At 40.7% G+C, this 27,715-nt stretch overlaps 2 long non-coding RNA genes and 1 other non-coding gene across 3 annotated transcripts in view; 2 read left to right on the forward strand and 1 right to left on the reverse strand.

Moving 5' to 3' along the window:
- The window catches only part of LOC121044178 (uncharacterized), a 23,753-nt gene extending 6,726 nt beyond the window's left edge, over window positions 1–17,027 (forward strand). The window contains exon 3 of the long non-coding RNA XR_005797183.1: window positions 16,873–17,027. This is a non-coding gene — a long non-coding RNA (uncharacterized LOC121044178). The remainder of the gene's footprint in view (window positions 1–16,872) is intronic.
- On the reverse strand, window positions 7,891–7,995 carry LOC121044639 (U6 spliceosomal RNA). The gene has a single exon (XR_005797402.1). It is a non-coding gene; the product is annotated as a U6 spliceosomal RNA (small nuclear RNA).
- A 702-nt stretch (window positions 17,028–17,729) lies between the features above and the next one.
- On the forward strand, window positions 17,730–26,832 carry LOC121044179 (uncharacterized). The gene is made up of 2 exons (XR_005797184.1): window positions 17,730–17,914; window positions 26,374–26,832. It is a non-coding gene; the product is annotated as an uncharacterized LOC121044179 (long non-coding RNA).
- The last annotated feature ends 883 nt before the right edge of the window (window positions 26,833–27,715 follow it).

The following is a 27,715-nucleotide window of genomic DNA, read 5'->3' on the forward strand; positions in this document are numbered from 1 at the left end:
ACACACACACACACACACACACACACACACACACACACACACACACACACAAAGGAGAATGATAAAGTAAATGGATATAGTATAAACAGTTGGAAAATTTGAAAATGTTCCTGTACTCTTCTTGCAACTTTTATGTAAGTTCTGTATACGCTTGAAATTATATCAAAATAAAAAGTTACACAATCAGCAACAATAAAACACATGTTTGTAAATCTCGAGGTGGCGTTCTTCCAGGCTGCTGCAATGAATTCCATTCCTTAGCTCCCCAGGCAGTAATGGTTTAAACAAACCACAACGTCCTGAGCTCTGCCCTCACACACTTACACAGTAGCTCTCTTTGGTCACTGAGGCTTCAGGGAAGATATCAACCACAGTACTTCAGGACACAAATGGGCCCGACTTATTGATCTCTTAGGTCATGTCTTACTTAGGTTACAGGTAAAATTGCTTTAATGAAGAGACCCCAAATCCAGAGGCTTAAATAAAATAGAACTTCACTTTTCTCTCATCAAACAGTCCAGAAAGGTTGGGCAGCTCTGCCATCCTCAATTTGAAGCCTCCGTCTCTGTCCAAAGGAGCAGCTTCAATTGCCATTTCCCAGCCAGAGGGGAGAGGAAAAGAAAGAGTGAAAGGCACACAGCTTCATTATACTCAGTCTGGAAGTTTGCATACATCACTTCCATTATCACTTTCTTGGCCAAAATTTAATTACATGCCACAGCTAGACTGTAGGGAGGCTGAGTAATCAGCCTCTAACTGGGTGGATGTGGGCCATGTTCCCAGCTAAAACTCAGGGTGGGGGCAATGTTGTATTATTAAGAGGAAGAGAGTAAGAAAAGATAATGGTCGGTAATTAGAGACTCTGCGCAGGGAACAGAGATTGGAGGGCTTCTACAGGACTAGCAGAGCATCTCACTGGTATTTCCAACAGGGGTATGGGTTTCTGGGGGAGGTGGGAAATTCATTGAAGACATTGGTCTCCCAAAATAGGCACTGTCCTGGATGGTGACCATTTGAATGAATTATTTAAGTAGCTATAACATTTCCAGAGACCCAAGGTGTTCTATTCTGGAGACAAAGACCAATCAAGACTTTCTCTGCCATGGAGAGTTAAGATTGCCATGGTCAAATTATTTTCATTCTGTCGATAAAATAAAAGGTCTTTACAAAAACAAAGTTGCTCTCTTTCATGCCTGGATTCACATCTGCATGCACACATACGTGCACACTCAACACAAGGTTGTTCCAAGATACTCAGAGTCCTCTCTTTGGGATACTCTTCATTGATTAGGAGCACTAGGAATATTTATACTGCCTACTCTCACTTACTTTATATGATTACTAAATGGTTTCTGTAAAATAACAGGCGAATTACTCAACATTGCTTTTTAAGGGACTATGTCTTGACTTGTCAAATTTATGAGTGGCTAAATTGCTTTATGCACATCTGAAAAAATTACTTATCCCAGAACAGGCAAGCTAACACATTTGTATTCAAGTTGATTAGAGCTTTGTTTCATTTCTGAGGATTTTTTTTTCTCAACATAACATTCCAGAATGTGACTTTTTCTTCCCTCCTTTTTTCTCCTATCTCTGTAGGATGCAGGCATGTCCACGGGCAGACTACAATGGGCTCTGCCTTTTCTGTCCAGCTTCACTGTACCGTAAGGAGGCTGAGACGAAGCTAACAAGAGTATAGGAGGGTACTGTCTGCTTTACTAGAATCCCCAGTTGGGGGCCACCCAGTTGGTTCACTCGTTTGAGCTTCCAACTTCAGCTCAGGTCATGGTCTCATGGTTCCTGAGTTCAAGCCCCATATCAGCCTAGCTGCTGTCAGCACAGAGCCTGCTTCAGATCCTCTGTCCCCCTCTCTCTGTGCCCCTCCCCCACTTGTGACCCCTCTCTCTCCCTCTCTCTCTCTCTCTTAAAAAATTTTAAAAAATTTAATTAAAAAAATCTCCAGTTGGCCATTTGAACCTGAAGATGTGTGGATCACCAAGGCGTATTAGTCATAGAGCCTGATGAAAAGACAGGGACATTTATGCACCGGGAAACCAAAGATCTGAAAGCCTCCAAAGTGCCACAAAGAGGCTTTGAAAGTCACCGTGGTTCCCCACAGACCAACTTTGTGACTCTTCTTATGCCCCAGATCTGGAAATAGTGACCCCTTTCTCCCTGCTGGTAACTTGTCCCAATGTCTAGCTAGGACCACCTACCTCCCTGTGACTGCCTCTTCAGCCATTCCTTCTGCATTGATCCAGTCACAGCCCCAGACCAGGGACTTTCAGAAAGGCTATCAACCCTGGCCTGTGCCACAGACTTCTCCATGTCAAGAGCAGGGGCATCCCTAGATCTAACTGCCAGCTGCATGGCCTTAGCATACCCGCCCACTCTGCTTTTCTTTTCTTTTTTTTTTTTTTAAGTTTATTTATTTTGAGAGAGAATGCATGCATGTGCATGAGCTGGGGAGGGGCAAAGAGAGAGGGAGAGAATTCCAAGCAGGCTCCACATTGTCAGTGCGGAGCCCAATGCAAGGGCTCAATCTCATGAAACAGGAGATCACGACCTGAGCTGAAATCAGGAGTCAGACGCTTAACCAACTGAGCCACCCAGGCGCCCTCCACTGCTTTTCAATGCCCCATCTTCAACCAGGGATTGTCAGTGGAAGCAACAGAGGGCAGCCAAATGAAGACGTAGCATCATGTAGAGGTTACAAGTGTGGTGTTGGAGCAGGATTGCCTGGGTTTGCATCCTGGTTCTGCCTCTTTCTAATCCTGTGACCTACGCCAAGGGTGCCTCTCTGCCACAGTTTTCTTCTTATTAAAATCTGATTGATAACATTACCTCCTTCACAAGATAGTGTACATTTAAATTACTTAATATATGCAAATCACTTAGAGCCATGCCTGACATAACTAAGCCTTGATAAGCATTAGCTATCACCGTCATTATTATTGTTACTATTATTATGGAATCTGACAATTAGAAGATCATTAATGACCTTGTCCAAAGCAATTTCAGTAAACCAGTGGGAACATATAGGTCAGTGTGATGTGGACAGATGAGTGCATGGCAGGTGAGAAAGTAGAAACGTGGTATTTGGTCACGAGGAGGAGAACAGATAAAAGATAACTAAGGAAGGGCCAAAAAGGAATCAATTCATTCTTTCACCACAAAATACTCTGACAGAAAAATTGTTACAAGGCTTTGGTGATTCTGATGAAATCATATAAATTTAAATCAATCTATTAAGAGCAATGAAAATATTAATCATAACTTAAGCAAAATGCTTCAAACTTTACGGAATATGTATATCTCACTTTATTCTCTTTTTTTTTTCAAATCCAAGTTATTTAACATATAGTGTAATAATGGTTTTGGGAGTGGAATTTAGTGATTCATCACTTACATAGAATACCCAGGGCTCATTGCAACGAATGTTCTCCTTACTGCCCATCATCCATTTAACCCATCAGCCTACCCAATACTCCTCCATCACCTTATTCTTAAGTCTGAGGATACAGGGGAGCCTCCCTGATGCCATTTACACAAGGGAATCAAGTCTTGGGTGATATGCCCTGTCCCAAGCCATGCACCCATCCTGGGTAACCCTCTCTTTCCTCTCTAGATTATTAATACTGCAGAAATGCTTATGTCTGTTACCCCACTGCTCACAAACCTCAGAGAATCTCTAGTAATGAGAGCAGGTGCATTTTCTGAGTTTGGAAGAAAAGAGCAGCAGCAATTTGCCAACAGTCTGCTTGCCCAAGCTTTTTAACCCCGGGGGGGGTCCTGTAACAGAATCTCCCACATTATTCCTTCTTGCTGACCCGGGGTCATAAGAGCAGCAGTATTTCCTCACAGTCTGGCCCCCCATGCAGAACCCCACCATCCTCCTCTTCTGTTCACTTCGTTCTTTTTCCACGGGGCCCCCACACCTGAGCTGATGGCGAAAGACCCTCCTTTGCACTCCAGAGGGCTGAGCACCGGGGCACTCACTCAGCATCTCACCACCACCACCCTATAAGGGGTTTGCACCTCTGTGTTGGACTCTGAACTGGGGAACGTTCTGCCTCCTTGCAGACCTCTAACTTCCTGTAGCAACAGGCCTCACACCTGTCTCCGGATAGCTTGCTCCCTGCTCTGCTTCCTCTGGTGATCTGTACAAAGCCCTATTGACTTAACGGTGCGTGTTCCCTTCGGCATTTCTCCTCCTTGCAGCTCCCTGGGGTCTCTCTGTCTAAATGTTAGAGGTTCTGTGCTGACAGACAACACTGGCCAAGACAAACTTGGCAGCAATTGGTGTTTACAAGGTCACTCTGGGGACCCATCCAGCCAAGCAGGGCTGGGGCAGGGGATGCCGGCTGCCCCGAGAGGCCCTCCCACCTCTAAGTGTGGGTCTGACGCTTGCTCACCCAGGACTTTGGCTTATCAAGCATGATACATTGCAGAGCACTTCAGTCTCCTCACTCTTTCTCCATCCATGACAGAGCTGCCCTTTAAAAGCTCTCCTTGGATATTTGAAGCATTTTCAATGTTTTGTTGTAAAGAGTTTTGGCTCTTTGCTTTACATTTCTCTGGACACAAGCAGCAGCTTTAAAACTACATTTAAATACATTGGGGAGTAGGAAGGGGTTGTAAAATTCAGAGCTTCCATTAAAGAAATCCTCTAAATGTAATTTCCTTTGTTAGGAAAAGGGAGATGTCACAGAATTAAGAGGGTAGATGCATTAGATGACTATTGCTGCTGTAACAAATGATGACAAACTTAAAAAAACACAATCCTATTATCTCAGAAGTCTGAGGCATGTCTCAGGAGGCTAGAACAAAGAAGTAGGCAGGGCCTCATTCCTTTATGAAGGCTCTGGGAGAGAATCTTGCCTTTTCTAGCTTCTGGAGGTTGCTCATAGTCCTTGACTCGTGGCATGGTCCATCCTCAGAGCCAGGATTGGCACACTGAGTTCTTCTGATATTGAATTTCTGTGAGCTTCTCCACAGGCACATTTCCTTCCGACTCACTCTCTTCCACCTCTAAGGACCCTTCGGATTATCTTGGGCCCACCAGGATAATTCTCTATTTTAAGATAAGGTGATTAGCAACATTAATTCCATCTGCAACCTTAATTTCTTTTTGCCATGTAATGTATGTTCACAGATTCTAAGGATTTGGATATGGACATCTTTGGGGAAAGGAGGGAAGGCTTCTGCCTAACATAATAGGTATAATTGGAGATATGCTGGGCTTACAGTTTTAGTGAGCTTGGCATTGAACCTGGTATTGGGAAGACAATTGCAGGGTAGTCTGAATGATCCCCACCTCCTCCCAGCCACCCACATCCGAAAAGGGTCTGCTGAGGTTCTAGACACATGTGCTAATCAAGACTCAGCTCCTAGGGATACAAGCCAGAGAGCAGTGTCCTTTTGATGTGGAGAGAGTTCTGGTGACTAACCATTATAGAATTCATGGAAGAGCAATCTCTCTGAACTGCTCTCCCTCAAACAACTACTCGCTTAATGAATCCTCTCCGTGTCTTGGGTAAATCACACTGGCTGAGGGCACCGCGCACTGAAGGCTCTCTGCTAGTTGGCTAATTTCTGATATACACAAACACTGTCAGTTCCACCAACGGAGCTGGATGCTCAGCCATGTCAATTGCGATTGCACCCCAACCTATTTATGCCAGCCTATGGTCTGGTAATAATGTGATGTAACTAAATGTCACATAAACCAGTGAAAGATAAACACAAACAGCGTTGTTTTATGCATACCAACTGGAATGCTGTAGAAAGACTCGATAAAGATGAGTGACTTCCACGGCAACCACAAAAAAAGAGGCAGGCAAATTAGTTGGTAAAACAACTATAAAAGATAGGGAATAAAATCATAAAAGTTTCAGAGGATTTTGCCAAAAAAACAGAGACAGAGCCAACAGTGGGAAACTAGAGACCGTGCAGAAACAAGTGCAGCGGGAGCACAGTGCGAGAAGCACAGTGGGGTGCTCCAGGGAACACCCCTGGAGCTCTAAACAAGCAGTGAAAGGGGTCCTAGCCTTGTTCTATTGGCTGCAGAATGGGTGAGTGAGGTCTGACTGATGTGCAAATCCCATGTAGGCACTGGAAGATTCATTTAAGAAAGGCTTGCAAAGTGTGCACAGATAAGAGGATTATTTCTAAAAGGCAAAGCAAGGTGAGGGGCACCTCCCCTTCTCAGTCACAGCAGTGGCTGGTCCTTCAAATCCTCTCTGCCTTCCTGCCTGGAAGTAGAAGGAATTATTGGAAACTCCACTCTGTCTGCAAAGCCTGTGTGTGATCCCAGGTTGACAGATGGGGCCATTGAAATAATGCTTCTCTGAGAAAGTACTTCCAGAAAATCCCAGCTCTTTGCTTGGTAACCTCACCCCCTTTGAAGACAGTTATTAATTTGGGGGAATATCAAAGAGCGTCTGGTGACACATCTTCTGACCTCATCCTCCTTCTTGCTCATGAGCATGTCCCAAGAAGAAAATAAATACTTTCTTTAGTCATAGCCTTAAAGCCTTTAATGGGCCTTGTGCCCATATGCACAAAGAAGTCAGACCCAAATGAATTCAAGACAGCGGAGGAAGACGAACCCAGAGCCCTAGGGTCACATTTTCCCTGCCTTTCCTTTCTCTGTGGGTTTCTATCAGTCAGAATGCAGTCTGCCATCTGTGAGCCTGGGGTCCACGGCTGCTCTAGAAGGAAGAGGTGGGTCACTGGATAAGCTTGAATTCTGGTACATATGTGCAGATGCCAAGCAAAATATATTGAATCCATACGGATTCTACAGAATGCAAAACATATAGAATCTAGCCCTTTTCAGCCCCAGTCCTAAGGGAGAAAGACAAATGTAATTGCATCGAGATAGGTCCAGATACAGATATCTTCATATAATTTCAAAAAGAGAAAATAAAGCAGTACAGTTATAATTAAAGCATGATGATTGAAGATCAAATGGAGAAGGAACTAGTGTAAATGATATAAACATTCCATATACTGAACAAATCAACAAATGATATTTGAAATTAGTAAATCATTTCTAGGTTACCACTGGGAGAATTAGAGATAGACATACTGAAAAGAAGATGCACGACAGGGAAGAAGCGTGTACTGACTGAATTTGCATGGAAATAGTAAACGGTCCAGCAAAACGTGCATTAAACTTTTACAAATGTGTCCACGTAGAGAAGGAGGTGGAAGGTGGTTGAGAAGAGAGTATGTTACTCCTGGCTTTGCCTGACCTCTGTACTGTACCCACTGAAACTAAAAACTGGAAAATTGGAAATAAGTGTTTATGCACTTAGAAAGTAAAATATTATGAAACTATTCAAAATGTCACTGTTGTGGAAGACTAATGGCATGGAAGATGTTCATAATATGTGGCCAAACTTTTATGGCCATTGTGGCCATTGGCAAGAATCTGAAAACGATTTGAAGTTCACACATGGGCAAAATAAACCTGACCACATTCAAATAAATTGTTTGATTCATGGCCTGATAGATGTTTCAAATCACTTGTTCTATAAGTTATAAAATGTCTTAAAAACCTGTTGGAAACAATCAAGTTAAAACAAAAGTATAAAAATTGTAGCAAAGTACCCACATTGTTGATCCCCTAGTGATAACATTCTAGTGTACAGTCTTTCGGATATTTATCTACAGGTTTATAAATTTTCACTATACACACACACACACACACACATATACATACATATATATACATATATACATATGTATACATACGCATATACATACACATATACATATATACATATACATATATATATATATACACACACATACATACATATAGACACACACATATGATTCCATTAAACAAAATAGAATAATACAATTCCTACTATTCCACAAAAACAGTAAGAATGCTTCAAAGATATTTGTGTCGTTCTTGCACAAGGACCTTGGTAATTTTTTCTGTACCCTTCTAGGTTTATAACATGAACTGCCATATAGTGAAGATAGTGTTTAAAATATTATCAAAATTATAAAAACTTTTGAATTTAAAATGAGTTCAAAGACAATTAGCTTAAAAAGCCCAAAAGGCTTTATTGAGTTAACAATAAGTTTAAAAAATGAAATTAATTTTAAGGCATTGATTTTTTTTTTCCTAAAAGAGTAAGACATTTAAATTGTTTTTTAATTCAGTGTTTCAACTCAAGAAATAGAAATTAACTCAATTTAGCTTTTCTATAGTGTTTGCAAATAGGTCTTAATATTCATATGGCCTAAACAGCACAGCATGTCAATTCCTGGTTGTTAGCTTTTCCCCCAAAAAGCTGAATTCAGCAGTCAGCAGGCTTGCCTTGGACAACGTTGCTTGGGAGATCGGTGGTAAGGGAGGAGTGCCATTTAGTGTTTGCAAGACCTAAGCATCATTGAAAGTGATGGTTCTATGCATACATCCCTTTAAAAGGATGACACTGAAGTGTTAGGCTAACCTATGGCCTAGGTTAACCTAGTTTTGGAAAAGCTTCAATCACCAGCTCTAATTATTGCCACCCCCCGAAAGGCTGCCACCCCCCGAAAGGCTGCCATCCTGGATTCAGTATCTACTATCTCGTGTGCTTCCTCTTGATGCACAAGAGGAACTGGGTCCAATGGCCCCTCTGGGACTGACAGATTATGACCTTCTGTGAGAACAGGAAGGGCCATGCTCCTAAATGAGACAACAGAGTGGGGAACCCAGGCTTCTGATTGGGTAATGTGATTCACAGAAGCATTTATTAAACCTCCCTGATGTGTAAGGCAATGCACTGTAAAGCACATCCATCAGTGAATCGGGTTTTTGTGTTCTAAGCCTAGGGCCCTCTAGGTAATAATTAGATGATCTTAGGTAATTGATCTAATCTCAAAGTGACTCAGTACCTTAAATGCAAAGTGGGGACAATAAATACTACCTGGGTAATATACTTTTATTTTAATGCTATCTTGACCCAGTTTTGAGGCCCAGGCTAGAGGCTAGTCAGTTCCTATTCTTTTATTTTTTTTTTAATGTTTATTTATTTGAGAGAGAGGGACAGAGAAAGGAAGAGAAAGTGGAAAAGGGGTAGAGAAACAGAGGGAAAGAGAGAATCCCTAGCAGGCTCTGCACCATCAGCCCAGAGCCTGAGGCAGAGCTCAATCTCTGGAACCATGAGTTCATGGTCTGAGCTGAAATCAAGAGTTGGAGGCTGAACTGACTTAGCCACCCAGGTGCCCCATCAGTTCCTTTTCTTGAGAAGCCAGTTGAGACCACACCCCAACCACCTCCCTTATCAAGCACTCATACTCCTGGCCCTTATAACTCACCTGATTCCAGGGTGAGTAACAGGGCCAGGTAACAGAAAACCCTTTAATAGCCCTTATGACCCAGATCCTGTTGAAAGATTTTAAATTAGGCAATTCTAAATCTGCTTGCCTCTCCTTGCTCTTTCCTTCCTGTAAAAATCACAAGGTGCTTGCCCACCATTCCCTTCCCTCCCTCTCCTTGGTGACAGACCCTCATGCTTCCCCTGACTGGTCCTGCATGGCATGCTGTATTCTGCCCAGGGAATCATCAGCACAACAAAACTGCAAAATTCTTTCTGGTTTCTCCCCTTTGATGTGTGTCTGGACTCACCATAATTCGCCCAAGGCAATATGGTTAAAAGAGTCTGCCCTGCGTAACTCACACAGTGACTTGGAGACACATTAAGATAATGGATATGAAAGCACTTGAACAGGTGGAGGGATTACAGGCATGTAATATGGCCTGAAGTGCTCTCTTCAGTGGTGGAGAGAAGCATAATGTCAGGTGACAGATGAACGCTTCAGTAGACATCATTAGTGCTCATCAGTATTGTATTCTCTCCTCACTGGGCACACTAGACACCATATCTCCTAGCTCTCTTGCACCTGAACAAATCCAAGTGACTATTTCTGGCCAAAGGTTATGAGTGGAAATGACATGTTTCGTGTCCAAACTGAGGCAAGGGAAAACCTTGCAAGATATTCTAACTCTATTTCCATTCAGCATTGAGTATGGGAACCATGCATAAAGATTGCAGAACCACAAGATCTAATAGCCTAGATCACTGACTCAGTACATGCTTGGGAGCCCCTGAAGGTTAAGATGACCTCTAGCAAATCTTACTTGAGTGAGAAATAGATTTAGACTATATTCTGCTGGAATTTGGGGTATTTTATAGATATTTAAAAACTAGGGGTGCCTGGGTGGCTCAGTCAGTTAAGCGTCCAACTTCAGCTCAGGTCATGATCTGGCAGTTTGTGAGTTCGAGCCCCACATCGGGCTCTGGGCTGACAGCTCGGAGCCTGGAGCCTGCTTTGGATTCTGTGTCTCCCTCTCTCTCTGCCCCTCCCCTGCTCATGTTCTGTCTTTCTCTGTCTTGAAAATAAAAATAAAACATTTAAAAACTAATACACACACACACACACACACACACACACACACACACACACACACTAAGAATAGCCATATGTCTATAAATTTAACAACTTAAATAAGAAACTTTTTTAAAAACACAATTTACCAAAAGAGCAGAAAAAAGAAATGGGAAATCTGAATAGCAATAGGACTATTAAAACAATTGAACTTTAAATTTTTTTTTTAATTTTTTTAATGTTTATTTTTGAGAGAGACAGAGCATGAATGGGGGAGGGGCAGAGAGAGAGAGAGGGAGACAGAGAATCTGAAGCAGGCTCCAGGCTCAGAGCTGTCAGCATAAAGCCCAATGAGGGGCTCAAACTCATGAACCATGAGATCATGACCTGAGCTCAAGTCCAGTGCTTCACCAACTTAGCCACCCAGGTGCCCCTGAACAACCGAACTTTTAATTAAAAACCTCTTAATAACAAAAACTCAAAGCACGGTGTCTTCACTGGTGAAGCCTATCAAACATTTAAGAAAAAAATAATACCATTCCTACACCAAGACCCTTTCTCTAAAGAGAAAAATGTAAGAATATTTTCCAATTCTTTTTCATGTTATTTGGCTCTTCCTCACTGCTAGCTCATTTGTTTTCAATTTTTCTTGTTTTCTTGTTTTTTTTTTTTTTAATTTTTAATTCCAGTGTAGTTTGCATACAGTGTTATACTATTTCAGGTGTACAATATAGTGATTCAGCAGGTTCCATACATTAATTAGTCAGCACTTATCAAGATACGTGTACTTTTAATCCTCTTTACTCTTTCACCAATCCCCCTACCCACCTTCCCTCTGGTAACCATCGGTTTGTTCTCTATAGTTCATAGTCTATTGTGGGTTTTTTTTTGGGGGGGGGGGGGGGGGGGGTGGTTGTTTTTTTTCTTTTGTTTTTTTTTCTCAAATTCTACATATGAATGAAATCATCTGGTATTTGTCTTTTTCTGGTTGGCTTATTTCCCCTATTAGCATCATACTCTCTAGATCCATCCATGTTGTTGCAAATGGAAAGACCACGTTCTTTTTTATAGCTGAGTAATAGTTCTTTTATATAAGTATATATATCCCACTTCTTTAGCCATTTATCTATTGATGGAAATCTGGACTTTTACCACAGTTTGGCTATTATAAATAATGCTGCAATAAGCTTAGGGGTGCATATATCCTTTTGAATTAGTGTCTCATATTCTTTGGGTAAATACCCAGTAGTGAAATTATTGGATCACATAGTACTTCCATTTTCAACTTTTTGAGGAATCTCCATACTGTCTTCCACAGGGGCCGCACCAGTTTGCATTCCCACCAACAGTTCATAAGGGTTCCTTTTTCTCCACATCTTCACCAACATTTGTTGTTTCTTGAGTTTTTCATTTTAGTCATTTTGACAGGTGTGAGATAATATCTTATTGTAGTTGTGATTTGCATGTCCCTGATGATGAGTGATGTTGAACATCTTTTTGTGTGTCTGTTGGCCATCTGTACGTCTTCTTTGGAGAAATGTCTGTTCATGTCCTCTGCCCATTTTTTAATTAGATTATTTGTTTTTGTGGTATTGAGTCTATAAGTTCTTTATAGATTTTGGATACTAACCATTTATCATATATGTCATTGCAAATATCTTCTCCCATTCAGTATTCTGTCTTTTACTTTTGTTGGTTGTTTCCTTTCCTGTGCTGAAGAATTTTTTAACTTTAATTTATTTATTTTTGAGAGAGACAGAGAGCCAGGGAGGGGCAGAGAGAGAGAGAGAAACAGAAAGAGAAATCCAAGCAGGCCCCATATTCAGCAAAGAGCCCAATGTGGGGCTTAATCTCACAACCACAAGATCACAACCTGAGATGATATCAATAGTTGGACACTTAACTGACTGAGCCACCCAGGTACTCCAGGATATTTTATTTTGGTGAAGTCCAAATAGTTTATTTTTTGTTTCTGTTTCCCTTGCCTCAGGAGAAATATCTAGAAAGATGTTGCAATGACTGATGCCAAAATTACTGCCTGTGATCTCTTCTAGGATTATTATGGTTTCAGGTCTCCCATTTACATCCTTAATCCATTTTGAGTTTATTTTTATATATGGTGTGAGAAAGTAGTTCAGTCTCATTCTTTTGCATATAGCTGTCCAGCTTTCCCAACACTATTTGTTGAAGACACTGTCTTTTTCCCATTAGAGATTCTTTCCTCCTTTGTTAAGGATTAATTGACCATATAATTGTGAGTTTATTTCTGGGCTTCCTATTTTGTCCTATTGATGTATGTATCTATTGTTGTGCCAGTACCGTACTATTTTGATCACTACAACTTTGTAATATAACTTAAAGTCTGGAATTGTGGTGACTCTAGTTTTGTTTTTCTTTTTCAAGATTGCTTTAGCTATTCAGAGACTTTTGTGGTTCCATACAAATTTTAGGATTTTTTTTTTTTGTCTAGTTCTGTGAAAAATACCGTTGCTATTTTGATAGAGATTCCATTAAATCTGTAGATTGCTTTGGGTAGTAAGACATTAAACAATATTTGTTCTTACAATATGAGCATGAAATATCTTTCCATTTCTTTGTGTCATCTTCAATTTCTTTCATCAGTTCATCATAGTTTTCATAGTACAGGTCTTTTACCTCTTTGGTTAAGTTTATCCCTAAGTATTTTTCTCTCTTTTGTGAAATTATCAATGGGATTGTTTTATCAATTTCTCTTTCTGCTGCTTCATTATTAGTGAATAGAAGTGCAACAGATTTCCTACATATTGACTTTATATGCTGCAACTTTACCGAATTCATTTATCCATTCTAGCAGGTTTTTGGTGGAGTCTCTAGGGTTTTCTATATACAGTATCATATCATCTGCAAATAGTGAAAGTTTTACTTCTTCCTTGACATATTTTGCAATTTATTTTATGAGGCTGGTATTATCCTGACACCAAAACAACTAGACAAAGATAGTATAAGAACACTGGGGTGCCTGGGTGGCTCAGTGTGTTGAGCATCTGACTTTGGCTCAGGTCATGATCTCCCAGTTCGTGGGCTTGAGCCCCGCATTAGGCCCTGTGCTGACAGCTCAGAGCCTGGATCCTGCTTCAGATTCTGTGTCTCCCTCTCTGTCTGCTCCTCCCCCTCTCATGCTCTGTCTCTCTCTCCTTCAAAAATGAATAAACAAAAAAATTTTAAATGAAAAATTAAAAAAGAAAAAAAACTGAAGACTTTCATGAATATAGAGGCAAAATTCCTTAACAAAATATTAGCATATCAAATATAGAAATGTATAAGAGGAATAATATACCAAGACAAAGTAGGACCTATTCAATCATTAGAAAATTAGCATAAAATTTCAAAACCAATCAATATGGTTTACCATATTAAAAAAAAAATAGTGGAGAAAAAAAACATATGATCCTATCAATAGATATAACAAAATCATTTGACAAAATTTAACACCTATTCTCTTCCTTTAACTTAGTAAAGAGTATCTATGAAAAATCTACAGTTAACACAATGTTTAATGGTAACAACAAATATATTTAATTATTTCCCCTTAGGGACAAAAAGAAGGCAAGGATGTTTTCTCTCACTGCTACGATTTAGCACTGTACTCAGAGGTCTAAGCCAGATGAATAAGGATAGAAAAAGGGGCATACAGATTGAGAGAAAGAATAAAAATGCTTTTATTCAAAGATAAAGAAATTTTATATGAAGAAATTCTAATACATCTAGAGAAAAATCGTTTTATTTATTTATTTATTTATTTATTTATTTATTTATTTTAAGAGAGAGAGAGAAAGAAGGAACATGAATGGGGGAGAGGGGCAGAAGGAGAGAGAGAATCTTAAGCAGACTCCACGTTCAGTGCCGGGAAATATGAGGCTCAATCTCACCATTGTGGGATCATGGTCTGAGCCAAAATCAAGAGTTGGAGACTCACCCAACAGAGCCACCCAGGCACCCATTAGAGAAAACCTTAGAGCTAATAATGAGTTGAACTGAGTTTCAGGAAACAAGATACAAAAATCAATTATATACTAAGAAAAAAAATTAAAAATTGAATTGAAAATAATGCTATTTAGAATAGCATCCAAAATTGAATACTTAGGAATAAATCTAACAAAACATATGCAAGTTTTATTTATTTAATACTATAAAACTTTGCTGAGAACAAAATGGGGGCACCTGGGTGGCTCGGTCTGTTAAGCATCCAACTCTTAATTTTGGTTCAGGTCATGATCTCACAATCCTTGAGAGCCCCACATAAGGCTCTCTCTCAAAATAAATAAATAAATAAACCTTAAAAAAATACTTAAAAAAGAAGAGAAATGGAAGAATTATAGAACTTGGTTTCAAGATCTATAAAGTCCTAGTAAGACACAAATATAAGCAAATAGATCAATGGGAACATATTCAGAGTCTCAAAATAGACCTGTACACATATGATCAATGGGTTTTCAGAGGCCAAGATATTTCAATGGGGAAAAGATAGTCTTTTCAACCAAAAGTGCTGGAAAACCGGGTATCTATATAAAATAAAACCTGATCATTACTTCATACCATACATAAAAATTAAAATAATTATAGGCTTAAATGTGAAAAGTGAAAACTCTAAAAGTTTAGAAGAATGCACAGGAAAAATCTTTGTGACCTTCAGATAGACAAATATTTCTTAGATTGAAGAGAAAAACACAAGTCATAAAAGAAAACACTGCTATACTGGACTTCATCAAAATTTAAAATTGATTCCCTGAAAGGCAGTAAATAAAAGGATGACTGTCTGTGATATTACATTAGAATACATGTATCTGAAAAATGATTTGTATCTTACAACCCAACCCTATGAAGACACATCCAATTTTTAAAATGGACAAAATAGTTAAACAGAAAGATTAGGAAAAATGTTATATAAGCACCTTACAATATGCCCCAAACCATTAGTCTTTAGGAAATGCAAATAAAAACTATTGCATGCAATGGGATGGCCAGAATTTTAAAAATACTGGCAATTCCTAGTGTTCATCAGAATGTGGAGTAACTGGAACTCTCATATAGGAGTATACCACTTTGGTAAATAATGGATTAGTTTCCTAAAAGTTCAGCATAGCTTTACCATGTTGACCAGCAATTCTACTCCTAGATATTTACCCAAGAGAAATGAAAACATATATTCACCAAAAAAATGTATTCAAAAATGTTCTTATAGCTTTATTCATAATAGCCCCAAACTGGCATCCACCCCAATATCCATCAACAGGTGAATGGATAAACAAATTGTGTTATATCTATACAATAAATACTACCTTCTTATAAAAAGCACTAACTACTGATACATGCATCAAAAAGGATATATCTGGGGGCATCTGGGGGCATCTGGGTGGCTCAATTGGTTAAGCATCCTACTTCGGCTCGGGTCATGATATCATGGCTCATGAGTTCGAGCCCCACATTGGGCTCTATGCTGACAGCTCGGAGCCTGGAGCCTGCTTCAAATTCTATGTCTCCCTGCCTCTCCCTGCCCCTCCCCCACTCATGCTCTCTCTCTCTCTCTCTCTCTCTCTCTCTCCTTCAAAATAAATAAACATTAAAAACAAATTTTTTAAAAAGCATATATCTCAAAAACATTTTTCTAAGAAGGAAAAAAAGTGCAGAGCACGTACTATATGATTCCACCTATGCAACTTCTACAACATGCAAATCAAATCTACAATCACATAAAAATCAATGATTACCTGGGCCAAATATCAAATATGTGGTCATACCACATAGGGATGAGATACAAAAGATAGAAAGGAACTTTCTGGAATGATAGAAATATCTATCCTTATAGTGCTTGTGGTTACATGAGTGTCCATATTTACCCAAGCTCAATGAATTGGACACTTATAATAGTTAAATCTTCATTATGTAAATCGCATCTCAACAAAGTTTACTTAATTTTTATTTTTTTTTAATTTTTTTTAATGTTTATTTATTTTTGAGAGAGAGAGAGACAGAGAGAGACAGAGCTGGGGAGGAACAGAGAGAGAGGGAGACACAGAATCCGAAACAGGCTCCAGGCTCTGAACTGTCAGCACAGGACCCGACGCGGGGCTCGAACTCACAAACCGTGAGATCATGACCTGAGCCGAAGCTGGGTGCTCAACCGACTGAGCCACCCAGGCTCCCCTTACTTAATTTTTAAAAAAGGTAATCACTGGAAGGTACAGGAGGTTTGTCAATATGAAAACAAACAAGACCTGAAATGTACTTTGAACCCACATTTCATGATAGCAATACAGAAAAAAAGGACTCTAATCACGTTCAGATGCCTGTATCCATCTCTGAGTAATGTGATTATAGAAGGAAGTTAGCATGCATGCCCTAGCTGTCCCTTTAAAAGAATGATCTGAAATAGGAATATCAAAGGATGTCTGTGAAACAAAAACTTAAACATCTTCTTTTCCTTAATCAACACAGACTTTCCGGAAGCAACAAAGAACTTGAAGAAAGATGCATCTTCCTTCACTGGCACCACCCAATCCCTTCAATAAAAAAAATCAAAAGAAATCAAAAGGAGAGGATAAAGACCTGCATTAGAATCACATCTCCTCTACCTACCAGCCTTGTGATTTTGGCAAGTTACTTAGCCTTTTCCAGACTTGCTTTTCTCATCTGTTAAACGAGGACCAGAAAGTATAAATGACAGCTTCTTTGCAAATATTAATGGAATACCATATGGAAAATGCTTAGCAATGCTTGAAATATAATATACCTGCAGTAAATAGTAGTTAGGAGAAAAAAGGAAGGTAGCTCTTATTGTGTGACTTATGTTTTATATCAACATGTGTTCCCTAGAATTCCTGGTGTTTCCACAATGCCTCTAAAAGAACCATAACTTCTGCTGTTAGAATATATTCAAATTCTTTAAGAATGAAATAATATACAAATGTTTTATGTACTATGTTATAGCTTTTCCCTTTGTTTGTTATTTGTTTCTTCTGTAGGAAAACTGATGGAAATGCAAAAGGAATGTATAGATGATTAATTTCAAAAACCTAGGGAAGCCTGAGGTTTAAATTCAGTTTAAATTCAGTCTAGATTTACTTTCTTCTGCAAACTTTGGAAGGAAATGATGTCACCACTTGGAGTATGAGAAAGTAGGATGCTCTTATCTGAACTGTGGATGATGAGACAGGAGCAAATCCACATCTGTAGGTCTTATACAATGGCTGTCCATCCTCAGAGCTGAAATCCTACCCATCATTCAGGCTTATTCAACAATTTATTTACAGTTTCTAAATTTATTGAAATCTGTTCAACTGTTTTCAGGCAACAAACAGATGGAGTTTAGGATTGGTGAATTCAAATCATCAAGCTCACAAACTGGGAGAAGATGGACTGGGTCTAAGAACAGACTGCATTGTTGAAGACAAAATTAAAGGGTAACCTTTATACACCAGCATTTCACTGCTAGGAAGTTCCAAACTGATGAAAACAGTTGGCTGTCCATCTGGAAAAGGTATTTAAAAATTAACTGAAATTCAGAGTGCTATTTTAAGGTAGCAATTGCTTTCTATAGATGCCCATTCTGTTCCAATGAAAATATGACATTGGAATCTGTTAAAAGATAAACTGAGGCATATTAAAATTTTTAAGGGTTTATCTGAGCAAAAACCGATTCGAATTGGGTAGCATCAAATCGAAAGTGGTGGAAAGCGCCCCCGCCCCCAGACAAGAACTCTGGGTGAGACTTTTATAAAGAATAAAGAAAAGGCAGAAGCAAAGGAAATTATTGATTGACTACTGATTAAAGCCTACTTGGCTGTGTGTGATTCATTGTCCATAGGTTCCAGTTTTATAACCTTGATGTATTTACAGGTTTAGAATTTGATGTGTTTACCTAGGCTGCCATGGCATTACAGCCACATCAGTCTAATGGCCTCCTTGTTTAATTAATTTAAATCTCAATAACCTCAATGCTGAGATATCTTCTGCAACTCTAAAAGATACCATTGAATCATTTTAAAATTTAGAAAGTTTGAAGGTGGTAACGAATGTCAGCAATCTATGATGACTTCAGACTATGAAAATGCCAGATGTTAGGCCATAAGATGTATATGACTGAATTTAACAAATTTTTCTTTTTGCACAATTCAAAGCTTTTAATAAAGTGTTCTAATCAATAGTAAAATGCCTGACCAAAGCTATTAGCCTCAGCATTAGAAGGCTAAAAGGTAATACTATCCCAATTATATCATAACTGCTAAGACGGCATGGCAACAATTAGCCTGGAAATATGGCTAAATTACTTAAGTCTTATCCTGAATAAACCAGGGTTCAGATGTACCAGTATCCAGAATTAAAATCACAATACCATATTAGAAGTCTACAGCTGGTTGATAAATCCTTTTGGGAATCTTGCTCAGCCCCAAAAATATGCAAGTTCATAATCTTGGCCAGAGACTTACATGTCACTGGAGCAACATCAGAGTAGTGTAATCTCTCCCTTGACTACAAGCTATCCCTTTATTCATTAGCCAGATGCTAACTTTAAGAAAGGTGAGGCAGACACAGAGCTCACCAAGACATCCAGGGTTCCTCTACACATCACAGCCTCCCTTGCAGTTGGGTTGGGGCCACATAACTGGGTTATGAATGACAGAATAGGAGTGGATGTGATAAACCACTTCCTGGCTTGACTATCTAAAACCTCTCATCATGGGATCCAGCCTTTTCTTTCCTTTCCGAGGCAGTGAACGAAGTCACCATGTAGTTACTGGATAGGAGCAACCTAGGGCTCAGAACACACTGTTTGCAAGAGAGACACAGGAGAAATGCCCCAGACATACTGGGTGTCATGTCAGAGAGCTACAAACATTCTCCTTTCTGGTACTGTGGTTAAGCCAGTGGGATTTGGGATTTACTTCTTAACTGCCGCAAAGACTACCATACATATCCTGACGACCATAAAGCCAATAAAAAGGACCTTTCTGTTTTGACTATAACACAACAGAAAATACCCTTGGTTTCACTCATACCTGATAGGTCCCTGAGAGATTTCTATTACAAAAGATAACTTTGCTTGATATTCAACCAAGAAGAGGGCTCAGATGCGTAAAAGAGTCATCTCAGCCACTTTCCAAAATTAAGAATCACATAAGCCTCCATTTGTGCAGCAACATCAGTTTTTCATAATGCTTTCACTCACGTACAACCTTCACAACAGCCCGACAACTCTCCTTTGTTTTAAGTGTATAAAATCCCAACCTCATGACTGAACAAAGTGAGTAACAGCAGGATTTTAAGTGCGGAGTCCAGCCACCCAGCTAGGCAGAGCACAGATGAGACAGGCCGCTGCCTTTAGTCCTCTGTAATCAAGAAATGCTCCCAGCTTTCAGCCTTGTTGCAGATTTTTACAAGCTCCTCTCTTAATAACCTTTCTCCATTGCATTCCTGACTTATTACCTCCCTGGCTCCCAGCACTCTTATTTATATGCAGACTCATTCCAGCTTTGCATCCCAATGTTTATGCTGTGTTTATGGTGTTGTCTCCTAACTAGAGTCCATTATCTGCTGAAACAAGAAGGGATGTTCGTGAATAAAACACAGCTTGCCTGTGGCTACTGGACCAGCAGAGCCCACTGCAGGGGGCAAAGATGTATCTCTGCTGATAGGGAGTAACCTGCTGCTTTCCCGTGAGCTTCCCCTTGGGTGGCTCCAAGAGGAGGAGGAGGAGGAGGAGGAGAGGGTTGAGAGCATGTGACCTACTTCAGGGAACAAGCCAGCTGTCTTTCAAAGCCTCACTCCCAGGAAGCTCTGCCCCCGAGATAGATGAGCCCCTGCTCAGCTACTGATAGACTCCACGTCAGCAAGGTTGCATTTGTAGTCAAATTGACTTAAACAGGAAAAAAGGAAGACTATATATGATGGTGGCTGGAAGATACTTGGCCCTAACCAACGACTGAGAGGATTTAATGAAGCTCAAAGCCAGGTTGAGAAGCTGTCTCTCTGCTTCCTGCCTGGCCCACTGTCTGGCCCCTTTGGAATAACAAGGAGAGGTTCCTGGCTTAGGCGGCGTGTAGGAGGGCCTGGGAGGATAGGCGGAGCACAGCTGAGCCACTCTCACCAAAAGTCACAGGCCAGGTTCAGGCCTCATCCCTTCTGCCCGCTAGTAACGGCCATAGTAGAAGGTGGTGAAATGTAGGTTAATGTAGGTGAGATGCACAGCGTGCTGGCTCTGAAGTCTGGCTCAGTACCTGAGAGCTAGGTGACCTTGGCTAAGTGACTTAACCTCTCTATGACTTGATTTTCTCATGGAGAAAATGGGAAATAAGAATAACTACCTCTGCTGAGTTGTTTTAAGGATTAGGAATCGTGTATGCAAGCATTCATGTACCTATAGAGGGCCTGGTGTGGCATAAACACTGGCATATGATTGGCCCTCTGGTAAATGGTAGCTTTTCCTAATTGTTTTTATAATTATGATTATTAAATGGAAAACTACTTGTGCTCTTGCTCTCATCCACCTCTCACCATCTCTATGAAACCATATGTGTAATGCCAATCCCTCTTCATATGGAACAGAAACAGGCACAGTGCCCTGGGCCTACTTAGTAGATACATATATTTGTTGAACGGAATTGAATTGAACTGAACTGTGCCCAAAATTTTACATCCATAGGCAACTTCCTTGGTTTGCTTCTTTGGCTTTGATATTCCTCTAAAAATTAAGCTTGGCTTACTCCTGCCTAGAGCTCCTGAGTGTTTTGGCTGCAGTTATAAAGTGTTTGTGATTTTTAGTGTATGAAACATTTCATATTTGGTCATGTGCTTTCACATAATTATATTAATACTATGGTGCAATTAAAAAAGAAAAACAAGAACAAAACCGTTGGATCACATTTCTGTCTATAGGCTACACGTTTTGGATTTGTCTTCTGCAAAAAAGTGGGAGAGACCCACAAAAAGTCTTTAGAATTCTAGGTGACAGTTTAATTTTGCAGAATATCGGGGTCATGTCTTCTGAGTTCATCACAGAGTCTTGAGATGGGAAGGGAACTTAGAGGTCATCTGTCCCTGCCCCCACCCCAGGCCACGTCTGCCGACTCACACTGAAACTGTGAACAGCACCGGCTCCACAGGCACTGGCACTGACCCCAGTGCACACTGCCAGGCCTTGGGGCAGCAGGTGCCCACAACTAAGGAGGGGCATATAGGCCAATAAAGATTGTGTTGACCACTGCACACCGCGGAGCCTTGCCTGGTCTTTTCCATCTTACAAAATTCAACAGGAAGATGTGAGGCTTATTGAAGGACGCATTCTCAAGGCCCACAGCTCTAGAGTGTGAGCCCATTTGTATGGGCCCATATGCACATCTCTAGACCTGGATCAAGCTAACTCATTATCACAGGGATGACACACAGGGGCACAATGCATTTCACATACAACCTTCTATTCCTTTATTCCTAGAGGTCACTTATTAAGTTTTTTAAGAATGCCTGCCTTGGCTATGAACCTAGACTTCACTTAGTGCATACTTCCTTCATGAAAATGTATATCCAGGCCTTCATTTGTCATGTTTCTTTTACATCCTTGGCAGTGAGGAGGTGCAGGTGGAGAAAAACCTGCAAATTCAGGTAGTCTATGATCCGGTCCAGGCAGTGATGGGTGAGTGCCTGGCCTCGGTCGTGTCCCTGCAGGTGAAGGTGCCACAGAGCTGGGCTTTGGTGGGGATAGCGCCTTCCTTCTCTGCATGCCTAAAGCTCTATTTTACATTTTAAATCACTGTTGTGTCATAGGGTTACATTCTGATAGCAGCCAAGTAGTTAAGTTCAGATTCTTTTCCTCTGAACAGTAAATAGTTTACTTTTCAAATAGCATAATTTTTGAAGTTTTTATTCCTCACCATCACTGTGTTAAGAAAGCTGTCAAGTTTTGTAATTTCATGGAGAAGTGTGAAGTGGCCTTTGTAAGCTCCAGAGGAACCCTCTGAGGCCTGACATTCTAAACGTGATGGCTCTATTTACATATATATTGTCCTTCCAAGGGAAGGCTGGAGGTCCGGATTTGGGATTACTGTCTTAGACAGCTTCTGCTTTGTCATAGGGGCCTTGTCTCTCTTATATTCATGTATACATTCATTCATTCACTCGCTCATTTATTTATTCATTGAAAAGAGTTTATCATTTTATCTTTGATATCTGGGAAGGCTGGGGCTTCTGTTCTGCTATTAAGGAGGGCAATAGGAGTCAGGAGTCAGAGCCGCCTAGAAGAGAGCCCAAGCACCCACAGAGATAAGCAACGTGTATTCTGAGAGATTTTGATCCCACCCAAAGAGCTTTCAGTCAAATCAAGAAATTGTATCTGCTGTTCGCCTGTGTTTGTTTGTCTTAAACTATGAATATCTGAGCCCCTTCCAGAGGCCTTCTCAAGAAAACCAACTTGCAGGGCGCCTGGATGGCTCAGTCGGTTTAGCGTCCAACTTCAGCTCAGGTCATGATCTCATGGTTCATGGGTTCGAGCCCTGCATCAGGGTCTGTGCTGACAGCTAGGAGCCAGGAGCCTGCTTCCGATTCTGTGTCTCCCTCTCTCCCTCTGCCCCTCCTGGCTCATGCTCACTCTCTCTCTCAAAAATAAATAAACTTAAAAAAAAAAACCCAAAAAACAGAAAACCACTTTGCATTTATCCTTGAGCTGGGTTTTGGTTTTGCCTTCTACCTCTGCTCTCCTTGGCTTGACTTCTCTGCACCTAGTTCATTAGGTCTTGCCTAAAAGGTCAAGGAAGCTCCAGGCGGTCCTCACTCCAGAAATGGAGCTGAGAAGGCAGCAGGATTTCAGGGAGTACCAGCCCTGGGAAGAAAAAGTAACACCTGTGTCCAGTACGTACCACAGTTGGCAATAACTCCAGCAGCATCTGCTTCAGTGACATTTAACACAGTGGTCCAACCTGTAACAATGTTATGCACTCTGGGCTAGGAGCACCCTTACATCAACCCACAAGATGCTCATAAGCACCCTGAGAGGAAGCTTCAGCATCCCCTTTTCACAGATGGAAAAACTGAGAGTGCCAAGGTTACATAGACTGCCCAAGTCCCTCCTAATTAGCAAGTGGCTGAGTTAGCAATTCGAAATAACCATTGGTTAACACTGCCTGCTACAAGCAGTGCCCATGTTAGAAAGGCCAAAGAATGAGGTCAAGGACATGACTGGAATTTTTAAGCTTTTGTAATTTTCCCATATTTGTTACTTATTTCCTCCTTATACTTCCCTGTAGCGATAGAAAGAGTAAAACAATCTGGAAGAGATGGTGCCTCCCACATTGAAGAATCCTAAGGGATATACTGGGGATAAGGATCGTAAAAAAAAAAAAAAGAAAGAAAGAAAGGAAACAAAGGTAGACTAAGTTGATGGGCCCTACTTCAAGGAAGAAAGTAGCATGAGGCATGGAATAAGAATTTCTAGGATGTAACAAAGTCTCTAGGTTTCCCTACTAATGCCTGAAAGTTTTACTAATGCCGAGCCTTACTATGTAAAGAGTAAGAAGCCTAAACCAAACTATAAATTATGGATTTATTCATTGCTTTCTGTCACTTGACCTATTTAGTTCTCCTTAATCAGGAATATATACATAGTCATGCACCTAAGAATGGGCACACAAATTAAGATAAGGAAAGATGATTAGGAAAGTGTCTGGCTGGTATTTATTCAATCCCTTTATTCAGTGAATGAATAGATACTGAGTCCCACTGCTGTGCTAGATGCCAGAATCAGCAATGAGAGAACAGAGAGGTATAAATCACAATGTTCTTGCCCTTGAGGAAGGTGTCTGGTATCTAGGCAGAAAAAGTATACCAATGCAATTCTCACAGATGGGAGCAGAGAAATTCAGGATGCCAGCGCGTTCCATGGAGGAAAAACTAGGGACAGGTGATCAAAGCCTGCCATCTCTCCATGATAATGAGAAAGCAGCATGGAGGGCCAGTTCAAGACAGACCACAGGTCCGCAGATGGGGTAAGATTTATATTCCCAAAACAATCAGGTCATATATGTACTGGGCAATTGTGTTAACTTTTATGTCTTTTTATTTTAAATAACATAAAATGACAATGGAGAGCTGAGGCCTGGCCAAGACTTTACTAGCATGATAATATTTTATGTTTAATATCAAAGGCTGGGAAAGAATATATCAAGGGTTGGGGGGAGGGAAGGGAATTCCAAGTGGAGGAAAGAGTACAGCAAAGAAGGTGAGGGAGAGCAAGGCAATTTATCCTCCTGAAACTCAGGGGTGGGCCTTCCTTCCACTCAGGGTCCCTTCAAATAAAGAAAGATTCTATCAAGGAAGTGGCATCTCCAGGTGTGTCCCCTCCAATAATACTGACTATAAAATACATGTTATTTTTCCTTTGCATAAGACTGTACACCAACCACCGAGTTCCCAAAGGTGGAATTTAAATAATTTATTTTTAGAGTATTTGTGGAGCTCTTATAATCCTGGCCCTATGTGGGTAAGTACTGTTGGGGGAAAAAATCTGGGTAGGGGTGTCAGAGCTGATGTTCTATTTCATACGGCATCAAGCTAATGGTCCAGTAATGTAGGCAGAAGACACTTAGATTTCTGAAAACAAGGCAGTGGGTAATGGATGTGAAGTAGTTAAGACAAGCCAGGTCTTTAAGAGAGCCAAAGTTGGAGGTATTGAAAGCACTCTTTCTTTGCCAAATAAATTAGATGACTTGGCAGACGAGGCACAAAAGAGTGTCAGGCATTTCAGGGAGACAACGTGTTGTGTGGCAATGCAAACATCTGCAGTGTGGAGAAAATTTGGGGATGAGAATTATGAAGTATATATTAGGGACTCCTGGGAAAAAAAGCGATTATAGCCTGATTCTAAAGGACCTTAAAAGCTAGGCTAAGCTCAACTTTTAGTAGACAATGGGAAGCCACTGAATTTTCTTGAGCCAGGCAGCAGCTTAAGATTAATCCTTCAGGGAGCACAGAATAAACTGGTATGCCCAGATCAGAGAGGAGAATGTCCGGTTGAACCACCATCATCTAAGCATGAGTTGATGAGAACTGGACCAGAGTCCTGGTTGTTGACACAGGGACAGAGAGGTGATTAGCGGCTATGATTTACAGGGTGCATGAAATACTGAATGAAAAAAAAGATGAAGAAATGTATAATGTTATGGAAAAGGTACTGAGGTGAAATGAATATCCTTAACAATTGTTTATAATACTAAGCATGACTTAAAAGAGTTCTGGGGAGTGCTATTTAGAAGAACTGGAGAAACCACTAACAAGTTACATACATAACTCCACAGGATAACTGTTGCCTTGCTACCAAAACCACTTGGGGATGGGGGTGGAGGGTAACACTGACTACTTCCCTTTCCTCGAACCACCCAGTTATCTCTGTCCCTCCACACCTGCCAGGACAGAATGCCAAAGAAAAGCTGAGCAATCTGTGGGATGCCATCCAATGTATGGTTCATTCAGGGCAGCCAAGAAAGTGTGAGACAACCTACCTGCTCATCCCAAACTTGTCCCTAAACAGGAAGGGAAAAGATCTCAGTGCTCTCCAGGGCTCTATATGAAAGCAGGTAGGAAATACTTTGAAAAGGGGGGAGTAGAGGGTTAGGGCAAAGGAGCATTGCGGTTCACACTGCTTCCTGGTGCTTCATTTTCCTCATCTTGGCTATTTGGAGCTCTGCTGAAGCCCTCAGGGATGGCATAGGATGCCAATGCTCCAGGAGGAATGCCCTGGGAAACCAGAGCACATTTCTGAGAAAAGTAGGTCCTACTCTCCATAACTATTCAGCTGCCACCTTCCCAAAGGCCAGCGTCCCAAAACAACCACGGAAGAATGTTATTGCTCCCAGGAAGACTGCAGGAGGCCCTGCCCTTTGAAGTTGAGCACAGCGATTTGTGCTGAGCCAGCCGCCCGCCCTCGTGGAGTTAAACTCTTGTCCCTATTTTCAGCAGGAGCAGCATGCCTCTGTCTTGCATGGAGCCAGTCAACTGCAGACCCAGAGCCCTTCAGTAGCTTCCTGCCTCCTTCCAAGTCATGGAGACTTATTGACTTCAGAGTGATTCTGTAAAACTATTCTGAAGTCAATGAACCTAAAGGTCTAAATAGTCAAATAATAGAGAAGGTTCTGTAAGTGGTTCTTTGCCATGTGCTTCAAGAGATAATAAGACATCAGTCTTCAGATGGTTTCCCAATGACCTAGCACGGTATGTCTGCAGTATCTCCATCATACATGAGCGGCAGCCTCTCTGAAGACTAGACCGGAAAGCAAAGGTTAAGAAGGTCACATCAGGAGCCAAACATTCTTGGAAGCTGATGCTTCTCTACAGACTATTGATATTCAAATCCCACCAAGTGTGTGCCCTATTTTAACTGGACCACCTCAGTTAATGAATGCATCTGTTAACTTATTTAGGAGTGGGTTTTCTTTGAACTATGACAGATTCAATTTCCCCCGAGGTGTACCATTCCAAGATCAATGAAGACCTGTGACTTATATTTATACGCAATTCAGTGGGAGAGAAAGGGATTTGTGAATTCTTGCGCCTAGGGATATAATATTAGCTACCTTCAACTCATTAATTAATTATTGCCATTAAATGAATGCTTACTTCTTGCAGGATACTAATCTAAGTACCAGGGAATTAAATAGACAGATAGATGGGTAGACAGATAGATAGATACACACACACACACACACACACACACACACACACACACAACCAATCTTGGTCTTCAACAGGTGCAAATAATCCTGCAATCTTACAAGAGATAAGGATCAGACAAGGAAAGTGTAAGTGTGACACAAGAGCAATAGGAAAAGCAATGTGCAATAATGACAATAATGATAGCAATAATAATTTCAAAAATGCATATATAGCAGTCTGAGTAAGTGAGCACTCTTTGAAGTATCATAGGTATGACAATCCAATTAATCCCCTCAACAGCCCTGTTGGGTTGTATTGTTGGGCAACACATATTTTCACTTCCAGATAAGAAAACTTAGCTCACAGAAGTTAATTAATTTATGTAAGGTCATAGAGATAGGGCTTGGTTCGATCTAAGGCTATACAGTTTAGTGCCAAGTGCCATGCCCTGAAACACTGTGCTACCAGATTTCAGAGTTAGTCAACTGTAGCACGGTGCAGAATGTTCAGGAAGGCTTCTTGTGGGAACTAGGTTGTAAGCTGGCCTTGAAAGATGAGCTAGAACTCAGAAGTGTGAAGAGGAAAGGAACAGAGCATTCTAGGTAAGATGAACAATCTGAGCCAAGCTTGAGAGGCAGGAATAGCT

This window comes from Herpailurus yagouaroundi, unplaced genomic scaffold (genome assembly GCF_014898765.1).
Source record: "Herpailurus yagouaroundi ecotype Mexico unplaced genomic scaffold, PumYag 188, whole genome shotgun sequence".
NCBI classification, from domain to species: domain Eukaryota; kingdom Metazoa; phylum Chordata; class Mammalia; order Carnivora; family Felidae; genus Herpailurus; species Herpailurus yagouaroundi.